Source organism: Prionailurus viverrinus, chromosome B2, assembly GCF_022837055.1.
Source record: "Prionailurus viverrinus isolate Anna chromosome B2, UM_Priviv_1.0, whole genome shotgun sequence".
Lineage (NCBI taxonomy): Eukaryota > Metazoa > Chordata > Mammalia > Carnivora > Felidae > Prionailurus > Prionailurus viverrinus.
In genome coordinates, this window is record NC_062565.1 from 28,964,988 (window position 1) to 28,973,910 (window position 8,923).

Below are 8,923 nucleotides of genomic sequence, written 5' to 3' on the forward strand. Positions count from 1 at the left end.
ACTATGACAGTTTCTCAGATTTTCCTAGTTTGTTTTTTTGTTTTGTTTTGTTTTATAACCTTGACATTTTTAAGGAGTACTGGTGAGGTATACAGTAGAATCTCTCTCGAGTTCAGTTGGAAGTTTTGATCACAGGATATATGGGTTTGGGGACAGGTGAAGTGCCATTCTCACAACATATCAAAGACACATAATACCAAACTTGATTTATCACTGTTTCCTGTGGCAACTGAAACAAAGTACCACACATTCATTGGCTTAAAACAACAGAAAATTATTCTATCACAGTTTTGGAAGCCTGAATTCTGAGATCAAAGTGTCAACAAGACTGTCCTCTCTCTGGATGCTCTGGATGCTCCATTCCTTGTGTCTTCTAGCTTCTGGCAGCTGCCCAGCACTCCTGGGCATTCTTTGGCTTGAGACTGCACTACTCAGATCTCTGCCTCCTTCTTCATATCACCTTCCTTATGTTTCTTCTTCTGTGTCTGTTTATAAGGCCGTTTGTCTTTGAATATAAGGTCCACCTGAAGAATCCAGGACGATCTCCTCATCTCAAGATCTTTAAATATGGCAAAATAACTTAAAAATGGCAAAGACCATTTTTCCAAAGAATTTTCCATTCACAGATTCTGGGGATTAAGGCATAGATGTGTCTTTTGGGGTTCACTCTTCATCTCACTTTACCAGGCCAGTGTTTCCCAGGTTTCTATGCTATAAAGTTACTTTTTACTTGTCTCTTTCCATACCATACCCTGGAAATAAGTCATTATGGGCAAGGAATTATGGTCCACTTTCTTCAGGGCAGAGTATCCACATAAATTATTTTGAATTCTTCTGTATGGGAGATTTATCTATCCTTTCTATTGGGTCATTTATATCACTGTGGACTCATGGATATTTATTTTATACTTTGGCCTATAATTTAATATTTCTTTATTTTGTTTGTAAAATTGTTCTGGCTTTGACCATTGGGAGTTCTTCCTGCTGTCTCCTGAGTCCCCATGTGGTTTTTTTTTTTTCGTTTTTTTTTTTTAAGATTTTTTTTATTTTTAAGCAATCTCTGCACACAGTGTGGGGTTTGACCTCACAATACCAAGACCAAGAGTTGCATGCTCCACCAACTGAGCCAGGTGCCCCACCCCACCATGATTTTATTTTTTAAGCACTTATTACATTCTGGCATTACATCTATATGGAGATTTTTTTCTTTATTGAGAAATTTGGGTACATCAAATAAAACCAATTCCTGGGTGAAAAAAATAAAACCCACAATGCGGGGGGGGGGGGGGTGGGCAGGGCAGAAAGTCTGGGCCATAGCAGAACCCAGAGACTATCTTCCTTTAAGTGAAAATTTCTAGGTACTTCATAATTGACCTTTTGATATAAAATGACCTATTGAATTTCCAATTTTCTGTTTTTACTGTTGAGGTCCGTAGAACAAACTAGGAAATCTACAAACCTTGAGCCTTCAAACCTTTCATGAAGGATTATTTGGCTTTTGAATCAGTTTTTCCTTGTCTAAGAGGTAGAACCAGCAACAGCACCCACCTTCTGGGCAGCTTGTTTCTTGGCATAAGGTTGTAGAACCACCACGGCTTCATCCACCTTGAAGCAGAGAGACTTGGGGGACTCCCGCTTGTGCAGCAGCTCAAAGCTGTCAACCTTCAGCAGCATTCCTACAATCTTTCCAGCCAAGTTTGAATGCACTGTTTGGATGAGTGGGAACAAACATTATCTCAGCATGTGCTTCTGTTCCCAGGGAGCAGGGAGGAGGGGGAGTGTGCAGTCAGCATAGAGGCAGTCAGGGGTTCCTACTCCTGCACATGGGCCATAGGCTAGGGTCCCTGCAGAGGCTGGATGGCAGGATTAGGGCTACAGACACTGGAGGTGTATTTGTAAGGTGCAGCAGCCCAAGGAGCAGCAGCAACAGCAGTACAAGGTGCTGAGATCTGCACAGTTACAGGAACACCTTCAGACTGGCAGCAGTCAGCCCCTACTGGGTGGCACCAGCCCCACCAAGGGGTCTGGGCACTCAGACCCCAGGGGTCACAAAAGGCCAGAGCATTACCAGTTGTAGTCAAATGGTGAAGAGCTGGACAAGGTCCAGCCTGGCAGATAGCACTTGGCATTCCTTGGAAGCCTTGAGGTCTCCCACCTTGTTGCCAGCATGAATTAAACCTCATCTGTGCTAATATGGGGTGTATAGTACGGAGGTCTTCTCTGAGCCTGTTGGAAATGCTGGCACAAAGTAACCATGAGCTGCAGGCTGAAACTGATTTAAGATGGCATTGGCAGGAAGTGCTCTCATTCCAACCACCTGCTGCATATACAGGTTGGTCAGGTGAGCCTCTTCCCTCTGACTTCCTCTGGGAAGCCACATAACAGTGGCTTGGAGCCCAGGGTGCATCCATTCATCTCATTGACTACTTTGGTTGCCTCTTTAGGAAATAAGCAAAGCCAAACCCTCCAGCATTACCTTAGCACTGCTGATTGATCCAAAAGGAGAAAACTCTTGGGGCACCTGGGTGGCTCAGTTGGTTAAGCATCTGACTCTTGACTTTGACTTAGGTCATGATGTCATGGTTCGTGAGTTCAACCCCCTCCCTTCCTCCTGTTGAGCTTTATGCTGACAGCACAAAGCCTGCTTGGGATTCTGTCTTCCTCTCTCTGCCCCTCCTCTGCTTGCTCTCTCTCTCTCAAAATAAATAAAAATAAACTTTTTTTTTTACTATTATTATGCTTTATTATATCCTTGTCCCCAAATCCTAACAAGATAATAGCATTTTTATTCTCTTTTAAATTAATAATTAATTAATTTTTAAATTTACATCCAGGGGGCGCATGGGTGGCTCAGTCAGTTGAGCATCCGACTTCGGCTCAGGTCATGATCTCACGGTCCGTGGGTTCGAGCCCCGCGTCGGGCTCTGTGCTGACCGCTCAGAGCCTGGAGCCTGCTTCAGATTCTGTGCCTCCCTCTCTCTCTGCCCCTCCCCTGTTCATGCTCTGTCTCTCTCTGTCTCAAAAATAAATAAACATTAAAAAAAATTTTTTTAAATAAATAAATTTACATCCAAGTTAGCATATAGTGCAACAATAATTTCAGTAGATTGCTTAACGCCCCTTACCCATTTAGCCCATCCCACCTCCCACAACCCTTCCAGTAATCCTCTGTTCTCCATATTTAAGAGTCTCTTATGTTTTGTCCCCCTCCTTGTTTTTATATAATAAAAATAAACTTTAAAAAAATGAGAAAACTCTTCTTAATTTCTCGTAATCAGTGGTGTCATCCAAGTTATTAATGTAGAGATTTACCCCCTGATATCGACTAATTCTCTCATTTGAGCTTTTCAAATGTCTGTTTTAACTCAGCCTGCCATTCCACTTTATTCTGTGCACAGCTTACAAAAATGATTTTCCCACTGATTTATTATCCATTCATTTTTTTGATGGCCTTATTGGCATCCTCGTCTTTTTTGTAACTCACAAGGCCAAACTCTGCATTTCTCACTAGGATCACTCATCATCTTGATACGTAGGATCTTACCAAACTGCCTAACTACTCTTTCAGGCTATCATTATCAACCTCTTCCCCAAAGTTTTTGATATATAAACATTGGTGAATTCCTTGGCTTTGGCTCCAAGCTCGGCTTCCCGATTTTTTCACAACTTGAATCTGCCCACAAACACTTTGCTGTCATTGAAGAACATGCCGTTCATCTTCTCGATGGCCTTGTCAGCAGCCTCTTGGGTCTTGAAATGGGCAAAGTCATAACCCTTAAAGCTGTTCTCCTCACACACCACCTTTCAAAACAGAATGTTTCCGAAAGCAGAAAAAGTATCATAAAATGCCTTTTTATGTAAAGATTTGTCCAGGTACTTAATGAAGATGTTTCCCACCCCAGGTTTCTTCAGAGAAGAATCCCTCTGAGACCACATGATGTGAATTGGCTTTCCCTTAATCACATCAAAGTTCAGGGTGTCTGCCTTGGCATCAGCAGGCCACTGGAAGTTGACATAGGCATAACCCAGAGAGCGGCTGGTAGTCATGTATCCAAAGACCTGGATGGACAGCTCAGGCCCCGCAGGACTGAACTCTTCGTAGAGCATGGCCTCAGTGATGTCCAAATGCAGGTCACCCAGGGAACAGGGAGGCTGTGGGGTACCTACCTGCTAGCCTCAGTGTTCATCTCCCCCACCCCCACCACCCCAAGCCCCATGGGGAAAACTTTGAGGGACCACACTGGACAAGGAGGGCTCTTCTCAGAGATGTGGCTACCCGGTGACAGATGGCAAAGTGAAGCTAAGAGACACTGGGTTAGGCTCAGGGAGACAGAGGACTGGAAAGAGGAGTTCAGAGATAGCTCATTGGAGAGTGACAAGCCAAGACAAAAGGCTCTCAAAAACAATATGGCCCTCTCTGGGAGTTTGTAATTTGCAGGCTGTCCTGGTCTAAAGTTCCAAATTTTAGGGGCGCCTGGGTGGCTGAGTCAGTTAAGCGTGGGACTTCAGCTCAGATCATGATCCTGTGGTTAGTGAGTTTGAGCCCAGCATCAGGCTCTGTGTTGACATCTTAGAGCCTGGAGCCTACTTCCAATTCTGTTTCCCTCTCTCTCTGTCTCTACCTGGCTCACACTCTGTCTCTCTCTCAAAAATAAATAAGCATTAATAATAATAAAGCTCCAATTTCAAAAACAGAAAAAATAACGTATTAAAACAGAGACTCTTCTCCAAATCATAAAAATTCTTAAAGAGGCCACCAAATGGTTCTCACGGTGGCCGGGGCGGGGGCTGGGGAAGGGCATGCGTTTCTCTAAGCTTTGGCAGTTTAAGATTACAGCAGCCAGGGGAAGAGGGGGAAACCAAATATTGGTTGGAGCTAACTGGAGAGCACGCAGCCGCCTTCCACTGGGGGCCCTTCAGAAAAAGGCAGGGCAGACATTTGGAGCGCCGGAGGGGCGGCCACGAGGCGTGACCGGACTGCCAGAGCAGAGGCGCGTGGGCGTGGGTAGGCTGGCTGCTCACCACTCGGAACCACCGACCGGGACCGACAGACGCCAAGGTGTGGCTGCAGCGGGCTGGGACAGGCGGGAAGAGGCAAAATGACTTCCCGCGGGTTTTCGGAGGAGATTGACTTTTCCCTCTCTCTCCTTTTCTAAGATTTTAAAGCGTTTTCTTTTTCTGTTTTTATTTCAGGTTGCTGGGCCTGAAAGCCGCGGGTGCGCTGGGATGGAGAGAGGCAGCCATTTGAGCCACCGCTCCCCTTACACCCGCCCGCCTAAGGCGCAGCTGATGTCAAAGGGCGCCATGAAACCTGGGCGCAGTCTTGCCTGCCCACTCGGCCTATACATATATGTTTCTATCCGTATAGCCTCACCCTTTATCTGTATCTTCCCATAACAACAAGAAACTTGGCTCGCACAGTCCACCAATTCTTTTACTTCGTGTCAATCCTAGCATACGTTTACAATCATTTCAGAATTGTTAACCTGTGCTTATTTATGTACAGTTCCTTTCGTCTTCAGTCATACAGTTTCATGTAATATATATATATGTCCATGTAATATATATATACACACATACACACACACACATATATATATTAGAGAGAGAGAGAATGAGGAGAGGGGCAGAGAAAGGGGAGACAGAGAATCCTAAGCAGCCTCTGTGCTGACAGCAGTGAGCCTGATGAAGGGCTTGAACTCAGACCCTGAGATCATGACCTGAGCTAAAGTCAGAAGCTCAATAGACTAAACCATGCAGGTGCCCCTGTTTTATGATTTTGATACATGAATAGGTTTGTGTATCCATCCCTACAGAACCATACTGGATAGCTTCATGGTCCTAAAATCTCTGTGCTCCAACTAGTCAACCCTACCCTTTGCAAACCCTAGGTAGTCACTGATCTTCCCCGCCCCCCCCCCCCCAAGTTTTGCTTTACCTAGAATATCACATAAATGGAATCCTACAACATATAACCTTCTCATACTACTTTCACTTAGCAAAATGCACTTAAGATTCATCCATGTTGTGACATGGATTGATAGCTTATCCTTTTTGATCACTTAATAGTTTTTCATGGTACAGATATATACCACAGTTTGTTTTGTCCATTCATCTACTGTTTCTAGTTTTTGGTGATCATGAATAAAGCTGCTATAAACATCCACCTGCAGATTTTTTGTAAATATAAACTTTCAGACTAGTAGAATTGCTGGGTCATATGGAAAGTCTATGTTGCTTTTTTTTAATGTTTATTTTTGAGAGAGCACAAGCAGGGGAGGGGCAGAGAGAGAGAGGGAAATGGAGAATTCCAGGCAGGCTCCAATACTGCCAATGCAGAGCCCACCGTGGGGCTCAAACTGACGAACTATGAGATCATGACCTGAGCTGAAACCAAGAGTCAGATGCTCAACTGACTGAATCATCCAGGCACCCCTACATTGCTATTTATAAACAAAACAAAGCAAAACAAAACAAAACAAAAAAACTTCCAGGGGCGCCTTGGTTACTCAGTCCATTTAGCATCTGACTCTTGATCTCAGCTCAGGTTATGATCTCACAGGTTTGTGAGTTCCAGCCCCAAATTGGGCTCTGTGCAGGTATCAATGACCCTGCTTAGGATTCTGTCTCTCCTTCTCTCTGCCCCTCTCCTGCTCATGCTTGCTCTCTCTGAAAATAAACTTAAAAAAAATTCCAAACTGTCTTCCAAAATGTTTGTACCATGTTTTACATTACTACCAGTAACGAATGAACATTCATGCTGCTCCACATGCTTTCCAGCAATAGGTACCACCAGTTTTGTTGTTTTTTTTTTAGTTTTGCCATTTTAATTTTTTTAAGTTTATTTATTCATTTTGAGAGAGAGGGCATGAATGGAGGAAGGGCAGAGAGAGAGAAAGAGAGAGAACGAGGAAGAGAATTCCAAGAAGGCTCCCCAGTGTCAGTTTAACTGACTGAGCCATCCAGGTTCCCCTAGTTTTGTCACTTTAATAGGTGTGTGTGGTATCGCATTATTGTTGAACATCATTTCATGTACTTACTCACCATCTGTATACTTCTTTGTGAGGTGTCTTCAGATCTTTTGCCCATTTTTTAATTAGGTTGTTTTCTTATTGTTGAGCTTTAGGGGTTGTTTATATATTCTGGATACAAGTACTTTTTCACTTATGTGATTTGCAGATATGTTCTCCAAAGCTATGTGGCTTCAGCTCTTTTATTTGCTTAAGAATATACATTAGCACATAGATTTAGTTTTCTGGGAAGAGAAGTAAGAAATTGCTAACTGTGGTAGTTTCTGGGTAGATGACCTGGGTGGCTGGAGAATGTCATGCGATGTATGAACAGTGTGACATATGTATTTCTTACATATCTTTTGTAATTTCCTTGTGTGTGTGCAAGAATTATCTTTTCAAAAAATAAACATTAAAATCCCATGCACTTGTAAAACACTTAAATTATGTGTTAAAACACAGGTTCTGGTTTTGTACTCTAGGACCAGTGATCTTTATCCTGAACCATCTTGCCTTTGATTTTTCATTTATGAAAAAGGTGGACTATCATATGGAAAAATTGCCCACTGAAAACAGCTAAAAATGCAATGCAAAACACAAAACCATCTTCTTAAAATCATCACAGTACTGACAAGAAAGCAGTAAATGACCAAGCCCCCAAAAGAAGGGAAAGATGCTACTTGACCTCCATAAGGAACTGGGTCACAAGAGATGAAGGAAAAACTAAGTTCCTTTTCCTGGAACCCAGGCATGGGGGCCCAGCACTTCCAGCTCTTCATTGTCACTACTAATGGACTCAGGTGATGAGGACCTACTGGGAATCACAGTCCTCCGATTAGTGAGCCCACTCTGTCTCCTGTCGACTAGATTCTTCAATATCATTGGAAATAGGATGTACACACTTAATAAAAGAATTCAAAAGCACAATGGAGAAGCCAGGGGGTATCTTGAGAGGGTTTATTGCCTCCACCACCATGATCTCTATCAGCTTTCCCCTATGCTACCCCAAATAAGCAAAACTTTCTAAGTAAATAGCACAAGCTTTCTCAGCAAATGCAACTTCAAGACAACTCTCTTAGCCACACTCTGTTCCAGCCAGGTTGCTGCTCCAAAGCCCTTCTTATATAGAAATTCTACGAACACCCACACATACACAGGAAGTTTCTTCCCTGGTTGCTGCCAATAATATTGGCTAATGAGGGATGAGGAATGAGGGGGAAATGGATTTTGGGGTAAGACTGGTCTGAATTTGAATGTGGCCTTTAATACTTCTGTAAGATTTAGGCAAATCACTTATCATTACTAAGCTTACTTGATCTATAAACTGAGAGTAATAATCCCCCAATTTATAAGGTTGTTGGAATGTGGAAGGTTGGAATTCCTTGCCCTTTTCACCCCTTATACACCTCCCCTCACTCACTGGGGGTGAGGCTTTCTCTGCAATCAGTGCTGTGTTGTGAGTGACAATCCACACCAGCTTGAAAGAGGATAATTTTTCTTGAAGGTGTCTACTGTGAGGAACATGGAGACCTAGGAAAATGGAAATTGCTGCTTGTGAGCAAGCATTAAATGAAGCAGCAGAATAAAGCTGGAAAGTTGAAGATGTGAGTAAACAAGGAACGAAGGATGGAGACTCAGGGAGAAGGGACACCTGGGTGCCCATTTGAGATGTATCCAGTGCTCTCTGATAGTTAATGGGAGAGAAGAGTACAGAAATATATGGTCTGTCATCTGCACTGTTTTCCTGATAAGCCAAATGCCAACTCTAAATGGGGACTCTAGTTGGAAACACACATTATATTATACAACCCCCCCAACACACACACACATACACATACACATACACACACTCTCTCTCTAGATACAGATTAATGAAGAAAATGCTCTCGTGAGGATTCTCAATGGAATTCATA

General features: G+C 43.2%; 1 pseudogene; it reads right to left on the reverse strand.

The window, feature by feature from the left end:
• Positions 1 to 1,402: 1,402 nt before the first annotated feature.
• Positions 1,403 to 4,107, reverse strand: LOC125166411 (polyadenylate-binding protein 4-like; annotated as a pseudogene).
• Between the last annotated feature and the right edge of the window lie 4,816 nt (positions 4,108 to 8,923).